At 37.8% G+C, this 17,907-nt stretch overlaps 1 protein-coding gene across 4 annotated transcripts in view; it reads left to right on the forward strand.

Moving 5' to 3' along the window:
- Positions 1–17,907, forward strand: part of WWOX (WW domain containing oxidoreductase) — a 736,218-nt gene that overhangs the window by 211,382 nt on the left and 506,929 nt on the right. The gene's annotated exons all lie outside the window — the stretch shown is intronic.

A 17,907-nucleotide genomic window follows, 5' to 3' on the forward strand; every position in this document is an offset into this window, starting at 1 on the left:
GAAAGGAGAGGGGAAGAGAGGGAAAGGAGAGGAGTAGAGAGGAAAAGGACGGGAGAGGAGAGGGAAAGGAGGAGGGAGGAGAGGAGAGGGAGAGGGGAGGAGAGGGAGAGGGGAGGAGAGAAGGGAAAGGGGAGGAGAAGAGTGAGAAAGGAATGGGTAGGAGAGGAGAGGAGAGGAGAAGGAAAGGAGGGGAGAGGAGAGGGAAAGGAAAGGAGAGGGGAGAGGAGGGAAAGGAGAGGGAAGGGGAGGAGAGGAGAGAGAAAGGAGAGGAACAAAGTCACTAAAGTCAATTTCAGCTTCTCGTATTAAGCTCAAGTGGGTGGAAATTTATGAAGAATCTGGAGAAAAAATAATCAAAGAGACTTCTCTTAATTGTACTTAATTTTGTAGTTCTAGTTTTCTTTATCTTATTATTATTTAATTATTATTCAGCTCTTGCTGTTTCATTTCTCTAGACAAATTGCTATCTCTGAGAATTTATTTATTTATTTATTTATTTATTATTCACATTTTTATACCGCCCTTCTCCAAAGACTTTATTTATATAAAGTGACAATCTATGGCAATAGTTCTCACCTATATGTGCAACAGATGGACTCAATAATAATCTGTGTTGGAGTTTGTTAAATCTCTGAACATTTTCAGTGATTTATAAACCGCAATACTATTCATGGAAATAATATGGTAATGGTTTCTTTATTTCTAATTATTCTCTGTGGCTCACTACGGATTTCTTACTCATGAGACCATCTGCTAAAAATTAAGCAACGTTTCTTTAAGGTTCAGCTCTCTGGGTTCTTACCCCACCCTTTACAAACGCGGAGGAGATTCTAACACAGGAAGAAGCAATTTCCCCGGAGCCATGGATTACCAAAAAAAAAACCAAACGGAAGAAGCAAAAAAAGAGAGGTAAACGGGCTTGGATTTTAAACAGATTAAGGAATAGAAATAAAACTCCTCTGCCTTCAGTTTTCCTAACCAATGTACATTCACTTGCTAATAAGATGGATGAAATACTCCTCTTAAACAGATACAATTCTGATTTTCAGAATTCACAATTCAGCAGTCCTATGCTTCTCTTGAACCTGGTTAAATGAATCAATTGAAGATAGCAGCCTGCATATCCCAGGGCAACAGATTGAACAATCAGACATAATTACAGAAACATCTGGTAAAAAGAAGGGAGGAGGCTTATGCTTATATGTTAACAACATCTGGTGTCAGGATTTAACTAATTTACAAATTTTGTGATGAAAACTTAGAGACATTAATTATCAACTGCAAACCATACTATTCGCCTTGTGAATTTTCCTCATTTCTTTTAATTGCTGTTTATGTCCCACCACAAGCCTGTGTAAACAAGGCATTACAAACTCTAGCTGACCAAATCATGGAGGCTGAAGCCAAATACCCCGATTCACTGGCCATTATTTTGGGAGATCAAAACAAGGCAAACTTAAAGAAAGAGCTACCAAAATGCTTTCAGCATGTCAATTGTTCCACTAGAGGCAAGAATACTTTAGACCAACACAACACTAAAAGATGCTTTACCACGAGCAGCTGTAGGACACTCTGATCATTGCATGATTCACCTTGTACCTGCTTACATGCAAAGACTTAAAACCACAAAACCAACAATTAAATCAATGAACACCTGGACTGAAGAGGCAAAATTAAAGCTAGCGGCTTGCTTTGACTGCACTGATTGGAACATTTTTGAAGATACCTCTGCAGATCTGGATGAATTCACAGATACTGTAACATCATATGTCAGCTTTTGTGAAGACCTATGTGTACCGACAAGGAACTTGTGACTATACAGCAACAACAAACCTTGGTTCACATCTAAACTTAAGCAGCTATGTCATTCCAAAGAGGAAACCCATAGAAAAGGTGATAAAATGCTGTACAATCAGGCCAGAAATGTATTAACAAGGGAGATTAGAGCAGCAAAAAGAGGCTACTCTGAAAAGCTAAAGAATCAGTTTTCAGCAAATGAACCAGCAAATGTGGAAAACTCTTAAAAATATCACCGGCTATGGCAAACCTCCTTCCCGGGCTGAAGGAAATCAACAACTGGCAGATGACCTGAATGTGTTTTACTGCAGGTTTGAAAGAAAACTACAGCCACCTATCTCCACAACCTCCATGTCAGACACACCAACAACAGCTAAGCCTCCTACGACTGACCCCATCCCACTAGGCAATCCCTAGTGATCAAAGAAAAGGAAGTGCAAGACCTATTTCACAGACAAAAGCCAGGAAAAGCTCCAGGCCCAGACAAGATAACTCCTTCTTGCTTAAAAGTCTGTACTGATCAATTGGACCCCATCTTCACCCATATCTTCAATAAATCACTAGAGATGTGCTATGTTCCTTCTTGTTTCAAACGGTCTATCATCCCAGTGCCGAAGAAGCCCACCATCAAGGAACTGAATGATTACAGACCAGTTGCTGTAACATCTGTAGTCATGAAAACCTTTGAAAGGCTAGTGTTACTTGAAAACCATCACAGATCTGCTGTTAGACTCCTTGCAATTTGCATACCGAGCAATTAGATCAACAGATGATGCTGTTAATATGGCTCTGCACTATATCCTACAATATCTTGAATCTCCAAAGACCTATGCAAGGGTCCACTTTGTAGACTTTAGTTCAGCATTTAATACCATCATTCCAGACACTCTTCTAACTAAACTAAACCAGCTACAGGTACCTGAATAGACTTGTAAGTGGATCACAAGCTTCCTAACAAACAGGAAGCAGCAGGTGAAGCTAAGGAGAATCACATCAGATACCTGTACAAATAGCACAGCCCCACCCCAGGCTGTGTGCTCTCCCCACTTCTCTTCTCTCTGTATACCAATGACTGAATCTCCAACGATCCATCTGTCAAACTACTGAAGTTCTCAGATGACACAACAGTGATCGGTCTCATTTGAGACAATAATAAATCCGCATACAGATGGGAGGTTGAATGACTAGCCTCGTGGTGTGACCAGAACAATCTGGAACTGAACACACTCAAAACTGTAGAAATGGTGGTAGACTTTAGGAGAAACCCTACCACCTCTCACAATACTAGACAACATAGTATCAACAGTAGAAACCTTCAAATTTCTGGGTTCTATCATATCACAAGATCTAAAATGGACAGCTAACATCAAAAAAACATCAAAATAGGACAACAAAGAATGTTCTTTCTGCGCCAACTCAGAAAGCTCAAACCACCCAAGGAACTGCTGATCCAGTTCTACAGAGGAATTATTGAGTCTGTCATCTGCACCTCTATAACTGTCTGGTTTGGTTCTGCAACCCAACAAGAAAAACACAGACTTCAGAGGATAATTAGAACTGCAGAAAAAACAATTGATACCAACCTGCCTTCCATTGAGGACATGTATACTACACAAGTCAAAAAGAGGGCTGTGAAAATGTTTACAGACCCCTCACATCCTGGACATAAACTGTTTCAACTCCTACCCTCAAAACAACATTATAGAGTACTGCACACCAGAACAACTAGACACAAGAACAGTTTCTTCCCGAACGCCATCACTCTACTAAACAAATAATTCCTTCAACACTGTCAAACTATTTACTAAATCTGCATTAATATTAATCTTCTCATCGTTCCCATCACCCATCTCCTTCGTCTTATGACTGTAACTTTGTTGCTTGTATCCTTACGATTTATACTGATACTGATTGTTTCCTGATTGCTTATTTGTAGCCTATGACTATCATGAAGTGTTGTATCATTAAGTGTTAAATTTGTACCCTGTGACTATCATTAAGTGTTGTAAGCATTGTACCTTGATGAAGGTATCTTTTCTTTTATGTACACAGTGATCATATGCACCAAGACATTCCTTGTGTGTCCAATCACACTTGGCCAATAAAAATTCTATTCTATTCTATTCTATTCTATTCTATTCTATTTCTTCCTATGCTGCGGGGACCTAGGTTTTGACAGAGATTGGTGGGAATTAAAATATATAAAGGTAAGATCCATTGGTTTATGGCATGCCATAGATAATGACATATTTCTTTGTTTCCTTAAAGGTAAGGTGGCATTGTTATAATGCTTAATACTTTCTCTCATTCCAATGGTGGTGCTCATCATCATTATTATTACTATTTGTCTAGAGAAAGCAATTATTTTGAATATCCAAAGAAGGCAGTACCAGATACACTCTTATACGCAACAGCTTTCACAGGCGATTGCAAATGGTACATATTCACTACCGCCTGTTTGCAAGCCAAGATTGGCTCCTGAACTGATATGATATACTGTCTGGTATGTGATAAGTAAAATATCTTTTAGTTTGGACAAATCTCAACTTTGCAATCTGTCAGTCTTGATTAAGTTAGGAAAGTGTTGGAGCAAATAAATTATATGTGCAGGGTAACCGGACAGGAAACAAGAGAGTTTCATAGATTTTAATTTATGGAAACCTCATAGAGACACATTTGCGTCTGAATGTTTTTGAGTTTTACTTAATTTTGAAATTATTCCTTGCTTCTGAATTTCCTCCATTCTGTCTCCCTTTCTTTTTCTTTTATTCTTTTTCTTTTCTTTTTAAAAGACTGATATTTCCTTTCTGGTCTTGGGAGACTTGCACTTTTCTGCCAGCTTGAATAACCGGCCATGTTTCAGCACCAAATGTCAAGAGTAAACAGATGAAAGTATGTGTTATATTTTTACTTTGTTGTCAGATGCTATTGGTTTGTCATTTTCTGAGAGTTGTATTTATTGCAACAAATGCTGTTACCACCACAGCTCTGCTTCTGTACGCTTTCATCAAAACTATTCTCTCGAGGTCAAGTAAATGAATTATCAACTTTATCCCCCCCCTCCCCGTTATCCATTGAAAAGATTTTGCTACTGACACTTTAGAGCAAAACTGGTTATTCTTTTGTTTGTTTGCAGTAGAACAAAGCCACCGGATCATAATGTTAACTGTCATTTTTTTAAAGAAGACAGAGACTGCTGAGTTAGGACTGGGAGGAAGACTAGAAAATAATATACCACATGGGACTCGGCATTTAATATCCTGCTGCTTGCAAAACAATGCAAATTAAATTATAATTAATTATTAAATTATGAACTATTCAGGGCAGGCTAAAATTTAAAGCTGAGATCACTCACTCCCATGTTTTATGTTAGGAGATATATGAATATATACTCACACGGGTTGATATGCGTACAATTTGTTCAGAAAGGCCTCTTCCTTGTGTTATGCAGAGTTTGTTGACCCAGGGTTGAGCGTTTCTCATTAGAAAGAGACGTGGCAGGTTACTTCTAATAGGACCACAAAAGTGTTTTAAACTTTCAGTTAATGAGCAAGGGCAAAGTTCTTTTGAAGGTGTTATTTGTTGTGAAGTGTTCCATAGGACTTTGTGTTGCTATCAAGAAATCCACAACGACAGCCTTTTATCAGGTGTGGTGTCTTAGAACACTATTAACACCCAACCACATTCTTATTGAAAATTGATTTTGGATATTTAAATGAATAATTGAAATGGGCAGCTATAGAAATTGAATGAATGAGTGAGTGAATGAATGAATGAATGAATATTTCACCACCAAAGAATGTGCTTTATGTCAGCAAATGAAGTAGGAGAGAATGCAATATTTGGTAAAATCAAATTAAATCATCAACACACACACACACACACACACACACACACACACACACACACAGACTATAGTCACCAAAGCACCTACTGCAATAACAACAACTGTAATAGGATCTTGCTAAAACTTGTCATGTGTATATGTGTGTGTGTGTGTGTGTGTGTATCAGGGGTGAAATGCTCCTGGTTCGGATTGGATCGCCCGATCTGGTAGTGGTGGCGGCGGGTGGTTCAGAGAACCAGTAGCAAAAATCCCTGCCTCCTCCCCATGCCCAGCTGAGCCATGCAATCATCAGGTTTTTTTTTTTAAACTTTTAAAAGCATTTTTTCTTCAGCTGAAAAAATGCTTTTAAAAGTGGGAAAAAAGCCTCAGATGATCACATGGCTCAACTGGGATCATCAGAGCCTTTTAAAAGCATTTTTTCTACAACCTCTTTGGCCAAAGAGGTTGTAAAAAATGCTTTTAAAAGGCTCTTCTGACGATCCCAGCTGAGTTGCCTGATCGTCAGAGGCTTTTTTTTTCTTTTAAAGGCAAAAATAAATGTTTTAAAAGAAAACAAAAGCCTCTGATGATCAGGCAACTCAGCTGGGATTATCAGAACCTTTTAAAAGCATTTTTTAACAACCTCTTTGTCTGACGAGATTGTAGAAAAAAATGCTTTAAAAAGTAAAAAAAAAAAGTTGGCCACACTCACCCAGTCACATTACCCCCCTACCCAGTCACATTACCCCACCCACCCACCAAGCCACGCCCACAGAATCGGTAGTAACAAATTTTACATTTCACCACAAATCTGTATGAAGTAATAAAGCTAAGGCAAGTTTATTTAAAACATCTTATTCTGCTTACCAAGATTTATGTCTGCCACACTCCTGTTTAACGTTTGCATTTTTGTCTGTATGATTGTGAATCATGGACCGTAGACTCTTTTTAATTCTATGTCTCTATTAAAGGGATCTCTGAATTTTCCTTTCTATTTTCAATCATTAAAACCCAGGACTGGTGCCAAACCCTACAACCAGTATCTCCATCTCCCACATAAGCAAGGGTGATTGTACAGCCTTTTTACGTTCCAAACTTTTCCAACAGCTGATCTAGCCTGGATCCCAGAGAAGGATCCTCCGTAGACCATTTACGGCGTTTTGCTGCAATTAAGCTCCTCTGGTTTTAGCCCTCAGGCAATTTAGTATCTTTTTACATATGCACATTATGAACTTTTGACCAAGGCTTGGTACTCGTATATTAGAGAGGCAGCTTTTGAGAAGAGGCTTAACAAGTTCCTTGGAGTATTACTTTCTCAGCCTGTTGTGGAAAAGGTAATTGAACCAACTGGCAGAGAGGCCATTCCGCATCTTTCTTATGATCCTATTTCTCTCTCTCTCTCTCTTTCTTTCTCTCTCTCCTCCCTTTTCCATGTTTCCTTTGGAAGCGTGTAGCAAGAGCTCTCAGAGTGCGTGATTGATCTTTTATTCAGTAGCTAACGAGAACTGTGATTCTATTAGTGCTCTACAAGGCAAGGGAACAGTGATTTAATGAAGTGTCTGGTGAGCTGGTCATAGATTTATCCCGTTGCCTCTAATTTGCCGAGCCATTGCAAGTCAGTAAAAGAAATGGCGCTCATGCCACCATCAGGCAGGTATTTTCTCCGTAAATTGTTGTAAGGTCAGGTGTAGTTACCTTCGCCGAGACAATTCCTTCCCCTCCTCGGTGTCTCCCGATGACAGCCGCTGCGCTAAGGACTCAGCGAAGCGGAAACCTGGAGATCAGAGGTGCATTCTGAAGTCCCCCTCAGCTGATGCAGGAGCAGATGAACTGCCAGCGATGGCTAATAGAGTCATAATTGGCGATTAGAACTGGAAAAGCACAATGACATCTCAATACAGGCTGGTGTGTACTAAATTCAACTGCCAGCTGGTGTTCCAACACAGAGTCATGTGTGTTCTCCAAATTTCAATTCCAAGCAATTAGGTAATGTCTTTAGATAGTTATTGGGCAGCTGTTAGAGGAAGCAGGGTGGAAGCTAGTGAAGGGAAAAGAATCACAGGCTCATCAAAACACATCCACTGTAAATTGACATTAATGTGCTGTCTGTAGACTTAGCTGAGCATGTAACTTGTGGGCTTTAACTCACGTGGTGGAAAGTTGGTACGCCTTGTTTGAAATAGCCAGAGTTTGTGCATGTGTTTGTATAGACACACATACACACATCACATTTATTTATTTTTTTATTTCACTGAGGGATCATAGATTTTTGAAGATATATGAGCAGAAGGATCCTTATTTGCCTTGCTAAAGTGAGCTATTAATAATAATAAAATTATAAGTATTGTATTGCAGGATATTATTTCTAAAGCTTGAGTCAGAGAACTTTGTTCCACGAATTAACTACAGATCAGCTTTTTTTAGGTATAGAACTTGGGATAACCAAAAGAAAAAAGGAGCCGTTTGAAGGTAAGTAGAACAGTGAGGGCGGGGAACAGCTGTGCCGCACGACTTAGAGTCGCTAGAAAGCAGAATTTCCTTCTTTCTAGTGAATATAAATCGGGCGGCACAGTTGATTGTTGGAAATACCGGTTCGAATGAACTGGTAGCTTTTTTTTTTTTACTAACAGTTCGTCCGAACCAGTGTGAACCAATAGCATTTCACCCCTGATTTAATCTTGTTGTTTATTTGATTTCCAATGCAATATTCTAAGCAGGGTTTCAAGCCACATGAAGGATTTTAATCATATTCAACCTGTTTGGGGTTACTCCTTCCTACCAACTTTTCTCCTAGATATGGGAATCTGGAACAAATTTCAGGATCCTGGCTTTCCTCTAAACATTCTTTCTGAAATGCCTGAAGAAAGCCTTCTTGTGGGAATGGTAGTCTCACCAGGCACTTAGTTTGTGTGTATTTGTGTGTGTGTGTTTTCCTTTCATCTCCTTTTGTATGCACCATTATAACAGAACACCGAAATGCAACAGATGCTTGTATTCATACTTTCCAGTTCTCTGCAGACAACACTGTGCAATTTGTACTCTTGTCATCGTTCTCAAACAGCTGATATACTCCGATATAAAATCTTCCGGTACTTACTTAATGTATTTCAACATCTTTTGTGGGTTTTCATTCAAAAGGGTTTTATTTTTTTTGTTTTTTGGGAACTGGCTTTGTCTGAAAAGCGAGATAGAAAAGTGATGGGGTTTCCCCCCCCCCTCCTTCTTCATAACTCAGAAAGGCCCAGTGCCCTTTGAAGCTTCACGCCATGAAGTTATATTGCAGTCGTATTGCAAAGGAAACACACTGAAATGAACAGATTTTATTTCTAGATTTCTCCCAATTGTAACGACTCATCTGGGGAACGTCACAAACACGAAAACTTATTGAAAGAGGCAGTCAGGAGCAGGGAAGAGATTCCCAGTGGGTGCAAAAAATATCAGCGTTAAAGAGATGGCTGAGTTGAAACTCCTCTCAAAATCTCTAAAGATTCAGAGAGGGCCTCTGGACAGGCAGGTCCCAGGTTCCCAACTTAAATGGAAAAATGTCTGTTGAGGAACTGTTCAACAGACTATTCCATCTGCACATTTTCTGAACTTACAGGAATCAAAAAACACACACTAAGAAAATTTCTGCAAATTATTACAAGCACAATACCCCCATTACTCTGATTTTTTTTGGTTCTTATTCTCTACTCCATTCTTCTCCTCAACTTTTTCCTTTTAAAAGTAAAGGTAAAGGTTCCCCTGGCACATATGTGCTAATCGTTCCCAACTCTAGGGGGCAGTGCTCATCTCCGTTTCAAAGCTGAAGAGCCAGCGCTGTCTGAAGACGTCTCCGTGGTCATGTGGCCGGCATGACTCAACGCCAAAGGTGCACGGAACGCTGTTACCTTCCCAACAAAGGTGGTCCCTATTTCTCTACTTGCATTTTTTACGTGCTTTCGAACTGCTAGGTTGGCAGAAGCTGGGACAAGTAATGGGAGCTCACCCCGTTACGCGGCACTAGGGATTCGATCCGCTGAACTACTGACCTTTCAATCGACAAGCTCAGTTTTTCCTCTTACTCTTTTCTAATTAGAAAACCATCATTTGCCATTGATGTAAATTTTACACCATGCAATTTGGTAAAGATCTTAAATTGTCCTACAGAAGGCTATTAGAAAGAAAGCCATCTGTCTAAATGGCTAAATGTAAGTTTAAGCAAAGTTTCTAACTTTCTAAAATTGACATTTTTTTCTCTAATGCAAGCTAATTATTCCATTGCCTTTCCATTTTGTCATCTTAAAAAAAAAAGTCTGCGATGAGACTAAACCTTTTAGTCCATAGATCATTTCACAAGAAAACTTTGTAAATGTCTTATTGTGGATGATGTGAGTCAAAGCTCATTCAGATCAATTAAGAACCCAACTGGAATTTTGCCAAGTGCTTTTTAAAAAAGTCTTCTTAATAACCAGATTTTAAAAATGTGTATTTTAGTCATATTGTGTGGGAAGATGGAGAATAGAATAGAATAGAAAGAGAAATAGAATTAGATTAGAATAGAATAGAATAGAATAGAATAGAATAGAATAGAATAGAATAGATTTTTTATTGGCCAAGTGTGGCTGGACACACAAGGAATTTGTCTTGGTGCATATGCTCTCAGTGTACAGTGATTCTTCATCAAGAATCATAAGGTACAACACTTAATGTTAGTCATAGGGTACAAATAAACAATCAAATCATACTAGGAAACAAGCAATATAAATCATAAGGATACATGCAACAAAGTTACAGTCATACAGTCATAAGTGGGAGGAGATGGGTGATGGGAAAAATGAGAAGATTAATAGTAATAGTAATGCAGACGTAGTGAATAGTTTGACAGTGTTAACGGAATTATTTGTTTAGCAGAATGATGGCATTCGGAAAAAAAAATGTTCTTGTGTCTAGTTGTTTTGCCTTAAAATTTTACATATTCATATTTTGTATGAATGCCCCCACTTCCTTTTTACTGCTTTAGTTTAGAAAAGACAAGAAGAGAAAAATTAAATACCAAGAACAAAAATAAATAAATAAGGAGAACTTACCCCCCTTGATATAGATCTAGATAGATAGATAGATATAAATATAGTAATGTAGATATAGATTGATAGATATAGATATAGACAGAAGGAGAAAGCAAAACATGCGCGTTTTCAAATAAATATTAGTCTTTTATTATGCCAGTGAAGGGTCTTTTCATAAGAAGAAACAAAACATTATCAATTCAGGATATAATCTGTAACAGCACTGAATTTCTATTATATAACAGTTGACCCTTTATATGTGTGTGTGTTCTGTGCCCAATGCTCTGAAAAATACCAGGGTCAAACATCAGGAAAATCAGGAAATTCAGGCAGTTCAAATGAATATGAAGATTTATTGCTGTTCTGACCTAGGCTCCTTTAAAAAGCAGGAAGCAGAGTCTTGGTCCTGGCAAAACCTCTTTTATTTACATGGCTGTGAATTCCTTTCATTCACAGTCAGCAAGGCTTGTCCAAACAGTTTTTTCAAAGGAATAGTATCAACACACCTTATCTCGTTTGGCAAGCTGCCACGTCACTTGTTTCCAAATGAGGCAAAAGTCAAAACTTGGCACAGAGTCACTCAGAGTCACAGAACGAATAAATTGTTTCCTGCAAAAGCCCACTCCCTGTTTGCTCCTCTTTTGTTTCCTATAGGAAAGGCCAATCATCTCTAAGGTGTGGCTTTACTCCCAAGTTGACCCTGCTTCCGGAGTTGTTCTTGTCTTCTGGCAGCTCTTCGCCTGCATACACTGGGAACAGGCTCTAGCTGTTCCTCTGCCTCGCTGCTGTCTAGCTCCCTCTCTGCCTCTGATGCAGAGCCCTTGTCCTAAGTTTCCCCAGCCCCCAGGACTGGCCCAAGTTCCTCCCCAACCTCCTCATTGTCCGACTCTGCTGCCAGCTCTGCTGGCTGCCGGTGGGCCACAACAATTGCAAGCATAAGCTCTCTACAAGAATCTGAACTACTAATGATCCAAGAAAATTGGTGGTAGATAAGAGTCACAGAAATTCAAGGTGGGCTGGGCGGGACAACAGGTAGAAATGAAAAACGGAATAACCGGGTAACCTGAATCCTCATCTTTACTCAACATCTTTCTAAAAAAGTTCTGTTCCTTCAAAACCTACTATTACTAGAAGCTGAGCTGGGTTGGTCTAGGTAACTGGGTATCAGGTGTGTTGTTTGTAATGTGCTAGCTTTTGAAATAAACTCTTTTACTTTACAAGATATGTAGGGCTTTTTATGAGAGCCAATATGGTTTAGTTAAGTTAAGGCTAGGAACAGGAGAATGGGAGCTGAAGTCCTGACTTTGGTACAAAACCAGCTAGGTGATATTGGACCAGTCCTTCTCTCCCAGCCCTAAGGAAGAAACAATGGCAAATTACTTCTGAAAAACCTTATCAACAAAACTGCAGAGATGAGTCAATAATATACTTGAAAACAAACTAAAAATCAGATGTTTTCTACATCAACCAGAACAACATTTTTTTCTTACTTATAACAAGGTATTGTGTGATAATTAACCACAAATTTAGGGGATTTAGTGAAAATCCCCCCTTCTCTCTCTCTTTCTTTCTCTCTCTCGCTCTCTCTCTCCTAACCTGCTATCTATGTCTGTCTGTCTGTGTATCTTATCTTATCTTATCTTATCTTATCTTATCTTATCTTATCTTATCTTATCTTATCTTATCTTATCTTATCTTATCTTATCTATCCATCCATCCATCCTGGCTGAATAAGAACCAGCAATTTTCTTTGGGAAATGAATGAATGGCAGATGTTCTTGTTCCAAGTTCAAGAACAGCCGCCCAATTCAGCTGCTAAATTATAACTTAATACTCTTTATATGAACAGTAGCAAGTCTTGGAATTTATATACTCCTCATGAGGTATAGTCATAAAACGATTGCAAACACTCAGTTTTATTTTTAAACTTAGGACAACTTCTGTTTCCACTGGAACTCGGAAATTCAGGTTAAGTTACAGTAGTTGGAGAAGTTTGAAAACCAAGCCTGGATCTTAAATCACATTTGATCTTGTTTCTCTAATCAGTCACAGATTCACAAATCTGATTAAGCCATTTTTTTAAAAAAGCATGGATGGTAGAAAAAGTCATACTGGTACCTTCAGACTTAGAGCAATGCCTAAATTGGGGTTGATGAATGGATTCATGTTGCTGTCAACAGAAAACCCAATAAAGTACTTTTACAGCTTGGTGCATAGTGCTGTGTGGGCTAAGAGGGTATGTGATGGCAATCTATTGGTTTTGTGCATAACTCTAAATAATAGTTTACCATCATATCCAAAAAGGTCACATACCATCTAAAAATAATTTGCATGGTTGGAACTTTCATAACCCTTTCAATACCTTTAAGTAAATCTAATGCATATCTTGGTTGTACAATAAATACTGATGTATTATAATTGGTCAAGGAAGAAGACTAATGTTCCTTGACCATGCCTATTGACCAGTATATATTCGTGTATGTGGTAAATAATTTATTCTTTGAGAAAAATCTATGTGCATTATACCCTTTGATCTCATCATGAATTTCAAAGCCAACGATTCCATTTCGTTTCTTTTTTTAATTTTCAAAGAGGGCAGAAAAGAAAATCATTTTACAACTTTTTTTTTTTAAAAAAAAGTGGGACACACTTCTTTCTAACACTCATCCATGCTAATGAGACTACGTTAATACATTTTTTAATCAAGGCAAACTTATTGTACTCTGCAGGTGAAAAGTATATGAATACAAGACTTAATGCACCTAGTAGATTAAAAGAGAAATTAAAGACTTGAGACTGAGAAAAGATCAAAGGCTGCCTTTTCATTGTTCTTTTTATTGTTTATTGACTTCAAAAAGACTTCTTAGTTTAAGCTGACTTTAATATCTTTTGAATGCTCTTTTGTAAAGTGACTTTGAAAACTCATGGATAACGTCTTCATTAAGTGGAGAAAAACCTTGGTGAATATATAACTGTAACTCTGCTTTCATTATACGGGAAGAAAAGAACACTTTGCTTAATTATGATCTGTTTTCCTTTGTTTTTAATTTTGTGAACATTTTGGGGAGGGGTTGAAATTCCTGCTGATTACAAAAGTACCGATTCCCAGACGTGTTAGTTTTCCGCAGACATTTATAACAAGTTGGATTTTCATTCTGTATTCACTAATAATGTTGAGGACGTAAGAATTATCTTACTGAATTCAAACAGTTGGATCTGCAGATCTGTTCTCACAAGTTTCTAGCTACTATACGTTAAAAGCAAAACTATGCATATGGATGAATCGATTAACGTCTCCACAAATTCAGGAATATATCTGCTTTTAATTGTGGAAGTTTCTACGATGGAGAAGTTATCAAGTCATCCTTTTGTAGTTAATACAACATTTTGCAGCAACATTTTGACTTAACAGATATCATTGCATCCTGTGTTCATTTAGAGTTGATCCCCACTGTTGTTTTCTCAGCAACGCAGATGTGAATTCAGAACAAATAATAGAGGGATTAAGCTTCAAGTCATGAAAGCTTATTGTGTAATTTTGTTATAGTCCAGTTTCCATATATTTGAGAAAATTTGGACGCCTTAACCGTGTAACACAAATGAATTGTTGCAATCGTTTCTTAATTCACTGCAGTTCCTACAGTGGAAATTACTTAGGGTATTTTCTGTTATTGAGTAATGCAGAGGGAGATATATTTAGATATCTAAGGAACACTGCTCTGCTTGGTGTCAGCACCTGCCCAACCTTGGAAGACCTTGAGAAGTTTAATCAAGTTTGACTTTGGTTGGCACTTGACCAGTGTAGGTTAGACATAGGAAGCTGGAAAAAAAAAAGTAAGAATGGAAGAATGGATGCTGTTGAAGAAAAACATCAGCGTGCCCCTGAAGTCACCAGGAGTTGAGCTTGACTTGAAAGAGACTTGAAGGGGCACCTGCCAATTTTACAAAAAAATTAAAAAAAAACCTGTGGATGGGAGAACTACTGAGGTGATCACCTGTGTCAGAACTGCATTTTATTTCCATGCCACCTGCTGCAATTAAAAATGAAACCGCCAAGCAACTAAGATGGGGATTTTATCTACCAGCTGATATTATAATTAATGACTGTAGAGCCCCTATTATGTGTACTTCCAAGACATCAAGTGGAAAGCTGTTGTCATGCTTTAAATAATGAAAAAAAAAAGTTTTCAATCTTGATAAATAGCTCAGTTGGATGCAGTTTAAAAAAGTTGAGAGCATATGCTTCAATCCTCAGGAACTACGACTGTAGTTATCCTTCCTGTGACTCTTCACAAGCGTTTAAAAGTTGGATTCTGGATTATTTAGAGTTTTTCTTCCCCCCCACCCCCGCAACTCAAAATGTCAACATAATTGCCCAGGGTGGTAGTTAGTTGGGGAAATACAATATGAGAATGTAATGAAGTATGATCAGTGATTGCATCCTTTTTTTTAATTTACATTTTTTAGGAATTATTTTAGAAGGCAGCAGGAAATATTCCCCTTAGTTGTTTTTTTTCCAACGACCGAGAATTTGACAAAACAGTTTTGAAATTTAGATATGAAGATGTGAAGCAGCAAGAAAATTAAATGGGAATGTGTATATGCCTATGTTTTCATTTTGCTTTGATGTGTTTTTGAAATTGTGTTCTTGTGGCTCTTCAATGACTGATGCAGAAGCAATTTATTTCTTGGTTAATATACTTTCTGGATTTGTTTAATTTTGTTAGACAGCTTGATGCCATCTGAGAAAGTCTGATTATTTGATTGCGGGCTTATTTCATGCAGGTAGGAAAAAATGCTTTGATAAGTGGGGGGAAAAACATTCATGTAATAACTTATCACGTCCCTTCTTTCTTTTAACTTTTCTATGCATGGAAAATTGCCTAGAATGTCTCAGTCGCTGTAAATAATGTAGCATGCCATTTCGACCATTTTGTACTTTCCAAGCCCGAATGACTAGGAAGCTTTTTAGATGGCAAGATTTTTCAGTGATGGCTTAGAATCTCCTTTTCAGAAAGGTGAAGTTTTAAAACAGGGTTGGTGTCCATAGGAAGGCTAGCGAAGTGCACCAATCTAAATTAATAATAATGTTAGTCCAGGGAATTAAAATCCTAAACAATCTAGCAGATGTTTTCCATTGCTACTATACTTCAGATTTTGAGATTTGGAGTCTGTCTGCCTTATATGTCCCATCCTGTCCCGCCTGCCTGCCTGCCTGTCTGCCTATCTATCTATCTATCTATCTATCTATCTATCTATCTATCTATCTATCTATCTATCTATCTATCTATCTATCTATCTATCTATCTATCTATTGTGTTGTAAATGTTGTACCTTGATGTTGTACCTTGATGAACGTATCTTTTCTTTTATGTACACTGAGAGCATATGCACCAAGACAAATTCCTTGTGTGTCCAATCACACTTGGCCAATAAAAATTCTATTCTATTCTATTCTATTCTATTCTATTCTATTCTATTCTATTCTATTCTATTCTATTCTATTCTATTCTATTCTATCTGTGTTTTCCCAAAAATAAGACCCTGTCTTATATTTTTTGAACCCTGGAATAAGCGCTTGGCCTTATTGCCATGTGCTCAAAAGCCCGATTCTAAGTGCTATGTCTGTCTGTCAGTCTGTCTGTCTGTCTGTCTGTCTGTCTGTCTGTCTGTCTGTCTCTCTCTGTCTCTCTCTCTCTCATCTATCTATCCATCCAGTCTGTCTGTCTATCTATACCATCTGTCTGTCTGTCTACCGTGTTTCCCCAAAAATAAGACCCTGTCTTATATTTTTTTGAACCCTGAAATAAGAGCTTATTATCAGGGGATGTCTTATTTTGGGGGAAACAGGGTATCTATTCATCCATCTCCAGATCGTTGGGGCCAATAACGCTGACTTTGTAAGCTTAGAGAGGCCTATGAAGTGGTATATAAGTGTAAGTGCTATGTTTGTCTGTCTATCTATCTATCTATCTATCTATCTATCTATCTATCTATCTATCTATCTATCTATCTATCTATCATCTCTCCCTCTCTCTCATTTATCTGTCCATCCTGTCTGTCTGTCTATATCATCTATCTATCTATCTATCTATCTATCTATCTATCTATCTATCTATCTATCTATCTATCTATCTATCTATCTATCTATCATCTATATTTCCATTTCCATTTCCATTTCCAGTTAGCCTGGATATAAAAAAATATCCGGGAAGAAATAAATGACAAATCCCTACCATACTATACTAAGACAATACTAATTGCATGGTTGTGTCCCTTTAAGTCATCAGAAGTTGCCCTTGACTCAAAAGAGATAGCTAATAGTAGCTGAGGGCTAGATCAGGGGAGAGGCGGTCCTTGAGCATCATGCTCAAATCACAACCATGAGGTCCATCATGAAAAATGAGGAGGCATGCCAAACGATAGTGGTATTATTCTTGTTGGTACATGGTTGCTTTTGCACGCCTCATATTTTCCCACGTTTTTCTTCTGATTCTTCTGCTGCTGAATGGCCTCTTTGAAGTTTAAATAAACCATGTATTCTTTACATAATATCTTGAATTGAGGCTTGATTGTCTTGGGCACTCCAGAGTAAAAGGCCCACTTGAAAACCCAAATGCAAGCATAGATATTCCGTGGCACGTTTTAACAATCTAAATATTGCTCTTAGTCTAAATCGAAGCAGCAAGAGTAGTCGCAGCAGTTGATGGACTATTTTTCAAATTGATTTCAAAAATGTATTTAAGGGGATGATCTTCTACTCTAGATTACCTATTGATTTTTAATATGAAAAGCTCATTATATAAGCAGTAACTGCATATAAAAACCTAGCAAACCTTTGCATAAATCCTTTAATTGAATTTCCAGAGCCTGTGGTTCTACTTTTTTTTAATTAAATCTATTTCTTTTTTTAAGTGTTGCTGTATAATTTGCATGCTGTGAAGTGGCCTTGTCCCAGATAAAGTACCATTGATCCTTATTAAACCTCACCTCTGGGCTTGCTGAAAACTAACTGGAAAAAATTAAAAGTGTTCATGCTGCAATGCATTTATGCTTCTGTGATAGGATTACAGGAGGAGGGGGAAAAAAAACTAATTTCCAAGGCAGAATTTACAATGCAAGATTTTAATTTTTTCCTGCATGATAATTAACACAAAAGTCATATTCTACATATAAATAACATTTTAGTTTGCAGCAGTAATTAAGAAAGACAATACATTTTTGAGGGGAAAAAAC

The sequence above is a fragment of the Ahaetulla prasina genome, chromosome 12 (genome assembly GCF_028640845.1).
Source record: "Ahaetulla prasina isolate Xishuangbanna chromosome 12, ASM2864084v1, whole genome shotgun sequence".
NCBI classification, from domain to species: Eukaryota; Metazoa; Chordata; class Lepidosauria; order Squamata; family Colubridae; genus Ahaetulla; species Ahaetulla prasina.